Source organism: Eptesicus fuscus, chromosome 16 (genome assembly GCF_027574615.1).
Source record: "Eptesicus fuscus isolate TK198812 chromosome 16, DD_ASM_mEF_20220401, whole genome shotgun sequence".
In the NCBI taxonomy this organism is placed as follows: Eukaryota; Metazoa; Chordata; class Mammalia; order Chiroptera; family Vespertilionidae; genus Eptesicus; species Eptesicus fuscus.
This window is the reverse complement of record NC_072488.1, coordinates 11,599,898-11,615,365: the sequence shown is the minus strand read 5'-3', so window position 1 is coordinate 11,615,365 and position 15,468 is coordinate 11,599,898. Positions and strand designations below refer to the sequence as shown.

Sequence of the window (15,468 nt, the reverse complement as noted above, 5' to 3'; positions counted from 1 at the left end):
TGTTATGAAGGAGAGGGGTGAGCACATGGGTAACCATGTAGCAATGCTTAAGAGACAGAGGGAGCTGGGAAAGGCATGGGGTTCCTCAAGAGGGGCAGGAGCAAGGCCATGAGGGTGACAATCAGAGCCGTCCTAGATTGGGGACCCCATCTGTGTCCGCCTGTGCTGGGAGCTTGGCCACTGTGGCCTCAGTTCTCACAGTCGCCCCATGTGCTGAAATTTAGGGCAGATTTGAGCAGGGGCTTGACAGAGGAGCAGAATTGCTCCAGGTGGAGAAAGGGGTCATGTGGGGCAAAGACCACCATGTGGACATCATGGAATGACCAGCCACCCCTCATGTTGGGGAATGACCTACAGTGAGGCTCAGGTCTCTGCCAGCCTGGCCAGCCTGGGCTTTACAGGTGAAAACCAGGGTTGACATGGGTGTTCCCAGGTAGCAGGGACCTCAGACTGGGCATTAACGAGCACTTCCCTTGCATAAGTAAGTGATCCTGACTTTGGGACTTTTCTTCCAAAGTCAGGGGCATTTTGAACAAATTTGCATGCTACTTTCAAAGAGCCTCTGATTTCCAGAGTCAAATAAAACGCTTCAGTGCAAACCCCTGCATTTGTATTCAAAGCTGACCGCCAGCCTGTGACTTGTCTGAAGGATTGAACATTTCCCCAATCAATTGAATCACACCCTGGATTAGGAGAGAGTCATTTTCTCCTGGGAAGGACAGAGACAGTTCCGTCAGACCTGTTTGTTTAGAACACGTGTTGGTTTTTTTTTTGCTGTATGTCCTTGGGCTACTTCTCTCATGTGTGGCCTGTTCCTCTGGTAGAATGTGACCGTATCATGGGCAGGTGACCAAGATTCTTTGCTTGACCAAATTTTAGTCAAAGTCATGAACCTGCTCCTGGGCCCATCTATGTATTTTCTTAAAAAATCCTGTTTTAGCAAGAACCCTGCCAAGTCAGTTTCACCAGAACCCTCCACCCTCCATATCTGATCACCCCCCGGCCCCAGGGGATGTCTGATCACCTGGCCTGCCGTCAGCAGGGATCCTGTTAAGTCAGTTTAGCCAGAGTCCCCTTACATCTGAGGTTTCCTCTTAGTAATTTCCCACCCATTGGCCTCACTCTGCTATTTGGCTTCGAATGACCATTGGCCTGGCTGCATTTGGAACTGAGCTCCGCATAGCCCTGCAGACTGAGGTCTGGTTTTCCCTGTTGCAATGTTGGTTTTATTGCTTTAACTGCCGTCTGCTTCTGGTTTTCCTTTGACACAGGACTGGGTGTCCAGTTGCCTGTCTCTCCCAGCAGGGTGGGCAGTGCAGAGCGGCCATCTGAGGCTGTGGCCGGGAGGAGGAGCTACGGCCTTGGGAGGAGGAGGGCAGAGGAGGTGCTGGATGTGTCCTGGGAGACACTGGGCCAATGAAACCAGGCCTGACAGGACCTAACCAGGGAAGGGAATGTGGATGGTCTTTATTGGTCGTGAGGTGGCACATAACTGTTTACCAGCTCTTTCTGGTGGATTTTATGGCTTGTTTCTATGGTGACTAAAGATGATCAGATCAGGAGTCATCTGCTCCTTGTAGCTTCAGGCCCTCATAGGTCATTCTCAAAACTTCTTTCTTTCTTTCTTTCTTTCTTTCTTTCTTTCTTTCTTTCTTTCTTTCTTTCTTTCTTTCTTTCTTCCTCTCTCTCTCTCTCTCTCTCCCTCCCTCTCTCCCTCCCTCTCTCCCTCCCCCCCTCCCTCCCTCCCTCCCTCCCTCCCTCCTTTCTTTCTTTCTTTCTCTTTCTTTCTTTCTTTCTTTCTTTCTTTCTTTCTTTCTTTCTTTCTTTCTTTCGTTAATCCTTACATGAGGATATTTTCCCCATTGCTTTTCAGAGAGACTAGAAGGGAGAGAGGGAGGGAGAAGGGGGGGGGGGGGGGGAGAGAGAGAGACACGGAGAGAAGCATCGATGTGAGAGAGACCTATCGATTGGTTGCCTCCCCAACCTGCCCCCACCAGAGATGGAACCCACAACCCAGGTACATGCCCTTGACTGGGAATCGAACTCTACGACCTTTGGTAGGAGGGTGGATGCTCTAACCACTGAGTACACTGGCCAGGGCTGCCTTTCTTTTGTTAAAGTAAAAAACCATTGAAACCTGTAAAGAATTTTTGTGAGTTTATTTGAGCCAAACTGTTTTGTGAGTTTATTTGAACCAAACATATGCCGGGAAGCAGAACCTCAAGGAATTGAGATAATGCTCCAGAGAATGGCGGGTTACATTTGTATTTATACATTGCAGTCAAAGGAGGGACATAGGTGGGTTACATGAAATTCATTGGTGATAGATTAAGGAGGTGGGATAAAGCAAAGCAGAGGAAACCCTTGGGATTGGATGAAAAGTAAAATGATGGACACATACTTAGGTGGGTGCAGGAACAATTAACATGATAATGAAGGAATTTGTGGTATCGGTCCTGGCCTGGCGACTACCACATTTGGTTATGCCCCAGGGGCTCCAGAAAAAGGGAAGTTACAAGTTACCCAGACATTTCAAGGGTATGTTATCACAGATGCAAAAAGACAGATAGGCTTAGTTAAGGTAAAGGTTGACCTTGTCAGTGAAGATACCGGCCTAGCAAGTAACTATCCACCATAACTGCGTTTAGTTAAAGTTTAATTTCAGACCGTCCTTTGTGGTTACTTTAGGTCTCTGAGTTTCAAGACCACCGTGCAGGCCTCCCCTGAGCTTGTCAGGTCAGCATGTGGCCCCTTTCGCCCACACTTTCTTAACTTCAGTGCTGATCCTTAGCCTCGGGTGGGTTACTGGATCTTGAAAGCTGGTGTTGGGCTTGGTCCTCTGGGAGCAGGATCAAGTCGGATCCAGATAAATTTGATTTCAGATGCCCAGTGAAAAATTGTTTCAGTTTAAGTATCTCTTCAATATCGTTTGGTCATATACCTATACTAAATATGATATATCATTTATCAAAACTCAAAATTAATCGGGCCACCCTGTGGTTCATTTGCTCAGACTGACAACCCTGGCGGCCTGGCACGCGGCTCAGTGCCCTCGCTCAGAGAAGGTGAACCATGATGCCAGCTGCACCGAATCGATGCATCTCAGGCAAATACCTTCCTTTCAATATGCTGTCCCGTAAGCTCACGGTAGCTTCTTCCTCTGATTCTGTGAAGTCTCTAAGTTGACACCCGTCCCCTTGGAGGTGGGTCTCACACTTGTGATCCAGCGTTTAACACCCTTCTGATTAGAGGTGAGGGATGGGGCATCTGCAGGAGGTTCTGAGGCAGACAGGGTTGAGACCCTCCCTTCGTGCACACGGTTTCAGGGTGTGATTCTCAGCTCCCATGCAGTGCAGACACGGATCCCCCCGAGGGAACATGATCACGTCCAACCTCTGGCTTTTCACGTTAGAAAGCCTTGTCCCAGAAAGGAGGTGGCTTGCTCAGCTCAGTAGTGACGTGTGAATGGTATTTATTATTTGGATTCCATTTTTACTAATTTAGCTTACTCTGGATAGTAATAAAAACAATTGGCTGGCCCTACAAATGCTTACTCACATTAACAATAATGCAACTTGCCCATCTGGCATGGCTCAGTGGTTGAGTGTCGACCCATAAACCAGGAGGTCACCGGTTCAACTTCCGGTTCAGGGCACATGCCCGGGTTATGGGCTCGATCCCAATAGGGGATGTGCAGGAGGCAACCGATCAATGATTCTCTCTCATTATTGATGTTTCTATCTTTCTCTCCCTCTTCCTTTCTCGCTCTGAAATAAATAATAATAATAATAAAAAACCACAACAAAAAAGGATGAAGTACTGACATATGCTCCAACCTGGATGAAACATGAAAACACGCTAAATGAAAGAAGCCAGCCACAAAGAACCGCTTTTCATATGAGCACATTTTTATGAACTGTCCAGAATACACTAAACTGTGGAGAAAGTAGACGGGTGGTTGCTTCATCCTGGGAGGTGTTGAGGACTAGGGCTGTGGGTAGTGACTAATTATGAATACTATGTTCCTTTTTGTAGGGGAGACATAACGTTCTGAAATTAAATTGTGGTGATGGCTGTACAACCCTGTGCATATACTAAAACCACCGAACCATTTTATCATATGCGAATTGTATCTTCATAAAAGTATCCACAAACATTCAACACAAGGAGCGCAGAAGGAAAATGGACCATGAATATAACCAGACAACCCATGGAAAAGAAAGTACCTCATTCAACTCCACTCGTAAGGAAAATAAAAGTTGGAAGTACAAGGAATACCATTTTCACCTGCGCAGTTGGGATGTGAAACAAAGGATGAGCAGCATGTGGTGTTGGCCAGGCTGTAGGGAAATCATTTGTGGCCAGTGGTGGAAATCAAGGCAGTGCAACCTCTGGGGAGGGCAATTTAGCAACATCTACCAACATGACACGTGCACACCCTCTGCCCCAACACGGAGTGCCACGCGCCCCTGTTCTGTTTGCCTCTAGACTTGTTTCATGTGAGATAGCGAGGCATGAAGTATTTAAGCTCTGATGCTATTCGGTTTCCTGGTATATGAGACCAAAATGAATCATAACTGATCATCCCACCAGTCCCACGTCCTCTTCTATAGGTTTCCCCATATGCGATTGTTGTAGCATCATTAGGTCCATCCAAAGGGAAGGAGTTACAGAAATGGTGGTACCTCCACGTACCCACACGGGGAATAGGGAGGGGCTTTCCAAAGGATGCTCATTATGTGCTGACGAATAGTGGCCTCCAAGGTAACTTATGTGTCCTGTGTAGGAAATGCTACCATCTGTGCAAAATTTTAGAAAAGTACTCTAAAATACGCAGACAGTGTCTGGAAAGACACGTAGAAACTGACAATGTCGCTGGGATCTGGGTGGCGGAGGGCTGGGGTGAGTCTTACTTTTCACCACGTCCTCTTTTTGTACGTGGGGGCCATGTGTCCCTTCACCTGCTCAAACGGTAAACGGAATAAAGGATGCGGTGTCAGGGAGATGGTGTACCCCGCAAAAGGGACCCTTCCTTTACTCTCACAAGTGCTGGAATCGAGAGCTGCTTCCAGACACGCAGCCTCCCCAGAACCTGGAGGCTGGATATTAACTTGCTGTGTGCCTTTAGGCTGGTCACTTGCCCTCTCTGAACCTCAGCTGGACCGCCTGGCTACCTGAGAGCCTTCCGGATCCCAGGCTCTGCAGCCACAGGTCCACCAATATGAGATTCACTCCACAGCCGCTAGATGGCGAGCTGCCTGTGCAGCTAACGGAGAGGCACTGTGGCTGGGGCCATCCAGCTTTTATATTTTATTTTAAAATTAATTTTGTTTATTGATTTTGAGAGAGAGAGAGAGAGAGAGAGAGAGAGAGAGAGAGAGAGAGAAAACATCAATTTGTTGTTCTAGTAATTTATGCTTTCATTGGTTGCTTCTTGTATGTGCCCTGACCTGAGATTGAACCTGCCACCTCGGCGTCTAGGCCAGGGGCCCACCTATCGCTGACCTGCAGAATCATGAAGGTGCATTTAGAAAACGCAAGCTGATTGCTGAGGAAGTTCAGGGCACAACCTGCCTGCCTAATTTCCATGGCGTGGATCTTACCAGTGACAAAATGTGCTCCGTGGTCAGAAATGGCAGACCATGATTGAAGCTTATGTCGATGTCAGGATTACGGGTGGTCATTTGTTTTGTTGATTCTGTGTTGGTTTTACTAAAAAAAAAAACACCCACAGCAATCACATTCAGAAGACCTCTTATGCTCAGCATCAACAGGCCCGCCACATCCGGAAGAAGATGGTGAAAGTCGTGACCCGAGAGGTGCAGACAAATGACTGGAAAGAAGTGGTCAGTAAACGGACTCCAGATAGCACTGAAAAGACACAGAGGAGGCCAACCTATTATCCGCCCCATCACGTCCTTGTTAGAAAAGTCAAAATGCTGAAGAAGCCCACGCTTGAATTGGGAGAACTCGTGCAGCTTCACGGGGAAGGTCTCAGTTCTGGAAAAGCTACTGGGGATGAGACAGGTGTGAAAGCAGAATGAGCTGATGGATCTGAGCCCCAAGTCCAAGAATCAGTTTAAAATTCAGACTTTTAATGCTGACAAATAAAAAAAATCCTATTTGTGAAAATTAACCTTGAGTCACCTGAAGGAACCCTATATAATAAAAGGCTAATATACAAATTGACCACATGGGGGAACTACCGGTTGCTTTGACGTGCTATGGCCACCAGCTCAAAGCAGGAGCTGACCCCTGGTGGTCAGTGCACTCCCACAGGGGGAGCGCTGCTCAGCCAGAAGCCCGGCTCATGGCTGGTGAGTGCAGTGGCGGTGGTGGGAGCGCTAAGGATGTCCTACTGATGGCTTAGGCCTGGGGGAGTGGGCCTAAGCTGCAGTCAGACATCCCCTGAGGACTCCCAGACTGCGAGAGGGCGCATGCTGGGCTGAGGGACCCTCCCCCCTTCCCAGTGCACGAATGTCATGCACCAGGCCTCTAGTCTATATAATAAAAACCCAGTGGTCATAATGCTGTAACAATCAAAGACCGGTCACCAGGAGGCTGTGTGCGTGACGAGGAGCACGTGGGTGGGCGGGGCTGCGTGATTTCGCACGCTGGGCTTCTAGTTTTAACATAAAAAAAGCAAAAACACAGTACTATCTTGGCCATTGTAGGGTAAGTGATTCAAAGAAGCAGAATAACAAAACAAACAAAGAGAGAGACAGAGAGAGAGAGAGAGAGAGAGAGAGAGAGAGAGCGAGCTAAGAGCTCAGCTTCTCTGGGGTCAAATGGTGGAGGATGCAGTCAGGTGTCCTCAATCAGGGTGGGCTGGCTTAAGAGGTTGGTGGGACCCCAGGCCTGGTGAGAGGTTTGTCTCCCTGTCAGTTTTGGGAAGCCTTTGTCCGGGCAGAGAGCCTTGAAAGGCATGGGATGTAGAATCAGGGTGGGCTGCTCTGTTGGTGTCTCTATCTCCCATCTGTGAAATGGGTATAATAGTCACAGCTGCCTTATAGGGTTGACCTGGCAAATAAATGATATGTAGTTCTCTTAGCAGTCTGTGCCCTTGACACATTAAAGGGGCAGTAAATGTAGCTGCCATATGTACGAAGAGTGGAGACACTTCCTCTTCAGAGGACACCTTCTCCTGGGACGGATATCCTGGCACAGAGCCCAGACAGGAGGCCTGAGGGCTTCTTGGAGGAAGCAGTTCTCCGGGTTGAGGCAGCAGTATTCCAAGCTGTTTTGGGGATGGCGCGGATCACTGCTGAGCTCGGAAGGTATGCCCTAGCCATCTGATGTAGACGGCTCCCAGATTTTACTTTTTATGGGGACTTGGGAGGAACGTGCTGCGTGTCTTTGCTTAAAAGTGGTTCTGTTTAAATATTATAAAATGTAAACTCAATGGAATAAGAAGGGAGGATGGCCTTTTTAAGAAGTTTTGGCCAAAGCCAGCGTTTGAAGCTGCTGGAAATCAGCAGGGCTATTCATGTGTAATTTTTAGCGACTCTGAGCAAAATGACCTTTTCTCCACAGCGGAGATGGGCTGTAGGGGGCAGGGCCGGCTGGCCACTGGGTTGGGCAGAACAGTCTTCTCCTGAGTGAAAAATGGCCCCGTGGGAGGGCCATCAGGCGCCTCCGGGTGCTATGTCCCCGCTGAGTGGCTCCCCAAGCCTGGAGCAGGGGCACCCTCATTTTCCGCCCGACAGAGGCTGCTTGCTCACCACAAGCACCTGTGCCTTCCAGAAGCGGCTCCTTTTTTATTCCACCCAGGGGGCCTCCCAGCTTGCCTTAGCCCTGGGAGAGCGGAGTGGAAATTGCTTTTCTCTTCTCCAAAGTAGAGCCCCGCCGACCTTTGCTTGATGTCTGTCTGTGCAGCAACACCCCATGGGGCCTGGTATTCGCTTGTTACGTCCGTACACCTTGAGGCAGACCTGGCTGCGGGTGGCATTGGTGACGCCATGCTTACAGCCGTTCTGGGTTGGGCTTGGCAGAGGATGACTAGAAGCATTGGTGGCCTCCCCACGGACCCTCCGGTTAGGGGGTGTAGGGAGCTTATCCCCCCAGCCCAGCCACCAGGACACACTGAGGTGTGGGTGGGCGGGGCGTGTTCGGCTCGCCTGGATGGGTCATGTTCAGTGCCTCTGCACCTTGTGTTTTATAAACAGCTTTTTTTTTTTTGAGATAACATTGACGTATAATAAACCACGTGTATCTAAAATGTGGAATTTGGTACATTTCTTTGTATGTATGTACCTATGAAACTGTCAGCATAGTCATGATCGTGGAAGTCCCTATCACCCCAAACCTTCCCTGTGCCCCTTTTAAAAAAAAATATTTTATTGATTTTTTACAGAGAGGAAGGGAGAGGGAGAGGGAGCTAGAAACATCGATGAGAGAGAAACATCAATCAGCTGCTTCCTGCATACCTCCTACTGGGGATGTGTCCACAACCAAGGTACATGCCCTTGACTGGAATTGAACCCAGGACCCTTGAGTCCGCAGGCCGAGCTCTATCCACTGAGTCAAACCGGTCAGGGCCCCTGTGCCCTTTTTAATGCCCCTCCTGCCACCCCCTCCTCTGTCACCCGGGACTGCTCTCTGTCCCTCTGGGCCAGTTACACTTTCCTCAGCTTCATATGCGTGGACTCCCACAGCACGTCCTTCCTTCTCACCCGTTTCACGCAGCGTGGTGGCTTGGGACTCGTCCACGCTGCACGGGTCACTGGTTCTTTCCTGCGTGTTGCTGAGTAGGAGGGCGCCTTGGCACAGACACACTCAGGTGGTTTATCCATTCACCTGCTGCCGGGCGCTTGGCTGGTTTCCAGTGTTTGGCTGTTACAAGCTCGGAGCTTGTGCTGCTTCTGAAACAGGGCATTGAGCTCATGGCTCCTCAGGCCCCTCCGGCGCTGACAGTCGCTGCCTGTGTCTGCGTTGCTGGCACTCCGTGCCCCACCCCACCCCGCCCCGCGGTGCTCATGGTGACCCTGACCCTGGGGGCCGATGGCGGAGGCTGGGCCTGGTCAGGACCTGGGTGCTTTGGGCACCGCACTGCCCAGGACTCACTCTGGCCCCGGGAGGAAGTCCTTGCTGCTCCTCAGTCCAGTGGACTTCAGTTAGGGGGGTTGGAATTAGCAAGGGCGACCTGACTGGCCCATGAGTTCTGGCAGTGCTCGTCCAGGCTCCGCTGAGCGCCCCAGGGTGGGTGTCTGCCTGAGCACGGGCCGCATGCCCTGCTGGTGGGCAGAGAGCTGACCCTGCATTTCACAGGCCCCGGGGCCCTGGCAGGTGGGATGGAGCTGGTTCTGCACCTCCTCTCCCTCCCTGCCTCCCAGCAGCCTCAGCTGTGCCCTACTTAGACCCCGGGAGGGGTCTGCCCATCTGTTCACCACGATGGGCTAGAGGGGGCGGGGTGCAGCAGATTCATACAGCGTCTCTGGTGCCAGATCCGGAAGATTAATCCCAGATCGCTCAGGTCTCGGGAACACTGGGGCGGCTTCCCTCCAGCCTGATGTTATCACCCCAACCTGCGGCTCCCTCCTGGGGTCAGGAAGGACGGTGCTCAGGGTTGCCCTGTCTTCCAGAGGCCACCTAAGCAGCAGCTGGCTCCCCAGTTGCCTGGGAGGGGACCCTGGGAAAGGTGAGAAAATGGTGGCAGCGAGCCAGGGGGTGTGTGACCATCGTGGAAGGTGAAGCACACAAACATGGGGTCCAAGCCTGGTTCTGCCACATCCTGGCTGGATGACTTTGGGCAAGTGATGGGACCCCCCCTGAAGCCGTGTCCTCACCAGGCGATGGAGACAGCTGTGCTGCTCCCCCAGGCTGTGCTGGGGCTCTGGTAACACACCTCGCCCAGCTCCTGGCTGAATAAATACTCTTTGCTCCACTTACTCCAGCACCCACTGACCTAGGGGCCCTGGCTGTCAGCCGTTTCCTGTGGCAGATCTCAACTCTTGGCGCCATCCCGAGTGCCAGTGATGGCCTCCCACCTCCTCCCCTCAGGGGCAGACCAGTTGCTTGAGAGAGGCGCTGAGGCTGAAATGGGAAGGCGACGAGAAGGGTAGTGCTCAGCTCAGGAGCTGGGGCCGGGGCTGGGGCTGGGGTGTGGGCTGGGCAGAGCTGAGCTAAAGGAGGAAGCCCAAAGGAGGTGGTGGGGGAGGGGGAGAAGGCTGAGCCAGGCAGGGAGACACCTGTTTGCAGGAAGTGCAGATTCCCAGCCCAGGCCACTGACTTCCTGGCAGACTAGCACATGGTGGCCTGGAGCCCAGCCACCTGGGAGCCTGGATTAAACAGACGAGTTTAGAGCACAGATAAAAGGGAGCGGTGAGGAGCTGGTCCCAGGGACAGTTCGCCGAGAACAGGCCGGAGTACATGTCGCCCTGAATTAAGTGTCCTCTGTTTGGGCCTCTTCTCTTTGATATTTTCATCAAAGGCTTGAATAATGGCACAGAGAGCTGGATTATCAAATCTGAGGGTGACATGAGCTGGGAGAGAGCGGGACAGACTTAATAATGGAACCAGCTTCGGCACCTGGAGCATCATCAAAAGCCAGGAGCCAACCAGATGAGATCTAGCGGCACTAAGTCAATGACATGCTGCACGGACATTACAAAGGGAAACTGCCCAGCTTCCGTGCAGGAGCGGCCTGGCTCCGAAGGCACATGAAAGGCACAGCCTTTTTCTCTGAGCCTGGAGTTTGCTGCCAGAATGCACAGTCAAGGACACGGAGATGCCCTCAGTCCTCCCTGGCCCGGACAGACAAGCAGGAGATCAGAGAGAGGAGGGAGGGTCTCTGTCGTCGGGAGGTGTCAGCCCGGGAGAAGAATGCTGTGGTTCCCCACTCCCCCAGCCCAGCCAGGCTCCTCTGAAGGGAGGACAAACAAAGCCATTTCTTCCTTGTGGTCCATCGGGTTCAGCTAGTGCAATCATCCTGCTGCAGGAGCCCATGGGCGACGGCCGTCAGCTGTCAGAAGGGAAAACCATCTGGCTCTCCCACTTTCCCTTCCTTTGACAAGAGGTCCAGGGGAAGGGGTTCCAGGGACCATTCAGTGTCACAGAGAGAAGCAAGCTCTCTGTCCCCGGCTGCCATTCCCGCTGTCCCAGGCGTCATGCACAGGCCTGGTGGCCCGTTAGAGTCGATCCTGTTTCCTCCCTGCGCTTTCTTTTAGGAGAGGAAAGTCTTTCCCAGGAGCCCCAGCAGACTTCCCTGAAGGACCCATTCACCAGAACTGGGCACTCTCATTCCTAGTCCAGTCTCTGCAAAGAGCCCGAGGTCATCCTAATTAGCTTTGCCCCTGGAACTGGGCCTGGAACGCCAGAGCAGCGGCCGCTTTTTGCCATCAAGGCAGAAGGGCACAGGGATGGCTCTTGGTTAGGTAGCCAATATAGTGTCTGCAGCAGTGCTTCACATGACAGACTCCACAGGGGTGTGGGTGGGCTGCACGCTCAGTGCGAGGTGGCTGCCTATATGCCAGGTGCACTCTTAGGCTGCATCAATAGGAGAAGAGCATCCAGGGCTGGCTGGACCACACATGGTGTTATCACGCTCTCAACAGGCTCTGGGGGGAAGCTGAAGCTCTTCCAGACAAGGGGACCAGGCTGCTGCCGCCGGTGTGTGTGGGGGAGGGGTGTCTAAGTGCACTGTCATAAGAGGTGGGGCTGAAAGAATACCTTGGAGAAGACTGGGAGGCACCTGTCCAGAGGGGAGACATCTTGAACCCACAATGGAGGGAATTACTTCATGTGGCTCCAGAGGGCACGGAACAGGAAGCAGTTCTTGTCTCAAAGAAGGAAGACACTCATGGTTCTGGGAGCTGCTGCTCAATGAATGAAGGGGCTGCCTCCGAGAGTGAGGGTCCTGTAAATCAAGACTGTCTGACCTGTTAGGGAAGCTGCTGAGCCCATTCTTGCTTTGGGGGTGGGGTGGGGGGGTGGGGGGCAGGTTGAGCTAGATGCACTCCAGGCATGGATATGCAATGGAAAGTGCCTGGGCTCTAGCAGCTCCCACAGCCCCTGGCTTCCTCAGATGAGTCGTGGGATGCTGTTGGGCTTGGGGGCAAAGCTGAGCCTGTAGAAAGAGCTAGATGGTCCTACGTCTGGGAGTGGGAGGGTCTGGGTGGAACAGGATTTCTCAGAGGGTCCTGGCTGGGGCTTTGCCACTTGATAGCTGTGTGACCTTGGACGAGTCATTTAACCTCTCTGAGTCTCACCTTTCTCATCTACCAAAACAAAAGTAACGCCACCTGTCTTGTAGAGTGGTTGTGAGGTTTATTAAGTGCAAGGCACACAGTAGATGCTCAATAACAGCCTTAGCTTTAATTCTCTGGCGTTCCCTTTACCTTAGGAGAGAAGCTGGCATTACTGGGACAGTACCCCCGGGCAGCCAAAAGTTTCCTTAGAGCTTTTCCTGGTCTGGAATGAGGGCAGGATGAGAGTTCTAACTACAATGGTGAGAGCAGGGCACAACACAGCAGCCCCCCTGGTTTCCCAGGTTGGACCTGTGCCATCTAGAAAGTGCCTCTCAAACCCCAATGCTGGGGCCAGCACGAGCCCAGGAAGCCACTCCGTTCCAGTAGTCAGACCAGAGTGTTTCGTCGTCAGGGATGACCTGGTCACATGCTCCCTCTTCAGGGAACAAGACCTGTGGAAGAGTGTTGATCTGGGGAGTTGGCGTGGGTCAGAGGCATGACCTTTCCCCCGGGAACCTTCAGCTCCTCCCGCTGAAGGGCAGAGATTGCTGGCTGGACACTCTGCTGCCCTTGGTCCAAAGCCCGGAGCTCCGGGCAGGGTTGGACAGGGGCACGTGGTGAAGTGGGTACAGCATTCATAACTCCTTGTCTTCTTTTGCTGATGGGTTCTGTGCGCCATGTCCACCTGGGGGCTCTCCAACCCACGGGATCCAGTTTGGCAAGCGGCGTGGGACACTCGCTGGCCAAGAGTTACTGGGCTGTGCTCCCAAGGAAATGCCCGGTGGTCTGGTCAGCACTCAGAAACAGAGGTGACTGTGGGACAGTCCCTGCTCTCAGGACCTGGGTCTTCCTGAGCTTTGGTGCTGTTGTCTGCAAAATGGGGTGTTCATCCTCACCTAAGCCCTCAGAGGTGTCCAATGATTAAAGCAGAGACCGAAGTGAGAGAGCTTTGTAAATGGCAAATGCCATTGGTGTGGACTTTTGGGGAGTTCCTGACCAGAAAGGTCATGGGGGTCAGTTCCACCACAGCCCCTGCCTGAGAGGTGGCACCGCTCACAAGCCACCCCCCCCCCCACCACAGCTGGGAGGCTGAGGGGCAGAGATGTGAGTCTCCCGATGTTTGTCCCAACCTAGATGTGGGAAATTTCCAGCCTGAGAATGACTCAACTCCAGAGATTAGCAGCTTTCATCTGAAATCAGAGTCAGAGAAGGCTGGGCCCCCGCTCTGTGTGTGTGTGTGTGTGTGTGTGTGTGTGTGTGTGTGTGGTGGGGAGGGTGGAAAGTTAGGCTATCTGGATACTAATCCTGGCTACACCATTATCTTGCTTCATGACCTTGAACATCTCACTTCCTCTCTGTAAGCAACAATCCCTTCCTTTGAAAAACAGGAGCTGGGCCAAGGGTCCAGAGGAGTGTGTGCATGTGTTTCTTTGCAGGTTTTGACAAAGGTGGCGGCAGCGCCTGAGGCTGTCGTCCTAGCATCACTGCCACCCGGGCAAGGGGAGGGCACCGTGCCCACTAGAGACTGGGTTGTTCAGGGGCCTCTTGGAAAATGGAGTCTGGACGGCTTTGGGAGCGAGAGGGGGCATCAGCTGCTCAGTGGAGCCAGTGACGTGTGCCCTGGGTTGGCGAGGCCAGCAAGGTCAGCGTGGGCAGTGCTCTCTCCTCTCGCAAGAACTCCTTTCCTGGCCCACGGTCCCCCTGGCTTCCTAAGATGAGTTGTGGGATGCTGTTGGGCTTGAGGCAATGCTGAGCCTGTAGAAAGAGGCCAGGTGGCCCCATGCACGGGGTTGGGAGGATCTCGGTGGAACAGGGTTTGTTAGCTGCATCAGAATCTGGCATTTTTGAGAGGTGACAGGTTACAGCCTCCCCTTTCACCAATGTCCTGAATAAGAAATGCCATGTCCTAATCAGCTAGCTCCGTGAGCTCCTTTGCTGATGACAGGGACCCGCCTGGGGACAGGACACAGTGAGGTGGGCGAGAGCAAATGGTTCAGGGCCATGGGGCTGGGCTCACATCCCAGCTCCGCCACCAACCCGCTGTCCGATCCTGGCTCTGAGCCTTGGTTCGAGCTGACACATAATTGAGGATAAAATATGGATTTGGTAATGTCATGGCCTTCAGTTATAGAAGGGCTTCTAAACGGAACTTTTTTTTAGAAGAATTTATCGAGGGGGAGGGTCAGCCTTCTCTCTTCATCAGACCATGAGATTTTGATAGATCAGCATTTCCCAAGACGTGCTCTGAGGAACACAGGCCCTGAAGAGATGCCACACAAACAGAGGGTCTGGCGTTGGGCATGAGTGTGGGTGAGGCTGAGGGGAGCAGAGGGGAGCAGCGGTGTTTGCTGCAGGGCTTCTCAGAGCCTTTATAAGCGAAGATGCCTTGTGAAGCTCCATGCGTGAGTGACAGGTACAGTGTTTCCCCAGCTTCATGTGACTGAGGAACCCTTTCCCACAGGCACACCATGGACACGTCTGGGGAAGAGGTGCTGTTGTAGGCCTCTTTCTCTCTTGGCTCCCAGGACGCTTCTGTCTCAATCTGATGCTCACACAGTCACCACAGGAGCCGGGATCTTGGTATATTTATGCCCCCCCCACTTCTGCAGTGCTGGTTTCTAGTTTTGCATTGCTGTGCATATACACTGAGTGGCCAGATTATTATGATCTCTGAACGCATAATAATCTGGCCACTCAGTGTATATCCTATATAATAAAAGGCTAATATGCAAATTGTCCTCTTGACCAGGAGTTCAACCAGCAGGCAGGCCGGCGAACCGCCCATGTCCCCTCCCCATGGCCAGGCTGGCCGGACCCCACCCATGCACGAATTCATGCACCAGGCCTCTAATACACACACACACACACACACACACACACACACACACACACACACACTGAGTGGCCAGATTATTATGCGTTCAGAGATCATAATAATCTGGCCACTCAGTGTATTTTGTAGTGCAGGATGCCTCAGATACTGTGTGTAAGTGAGGAGGGTGGGATGGCATCACCTAGAGATACAGAGCCCACGCTAGGACCACGGGCAATTCTGCACCCTCAGGGGCTAGGCAGGGGCTGGCATGCAGTTCACCGCTGCCACAATTCTGGTCAACCCTTGGAAGACCGAGATGCATGCAGCCCTTCCGGGACCCCTTCGAGCTCTGATTATTTTGTCCTGGGTGATGAAGAAAGGAGGGCAGCCTTAGCCGGTGTGGCTCAGCGGGTACAGGGTCAGCCATGGACTGAAGGGTCCTGGGTTTGATCCGGTCGAGGGCACATA

General features: G+C 52.4%; 1 pseudogene; it reads left to right on the top strand.

Annotated features, from left to right (window-relative positions):
• Nucleotides 1-4,869: 4,869 nt before the first annotated feature.
• LOC114230331 (40S ribosomal protein S3a-like) lies at nt 4,870-6,083 on the top strand (annotated as a pseudogene).
• The last annotated feature ends 9,385 nt before the right edge of the window (nt 6,084-15,468 follow it).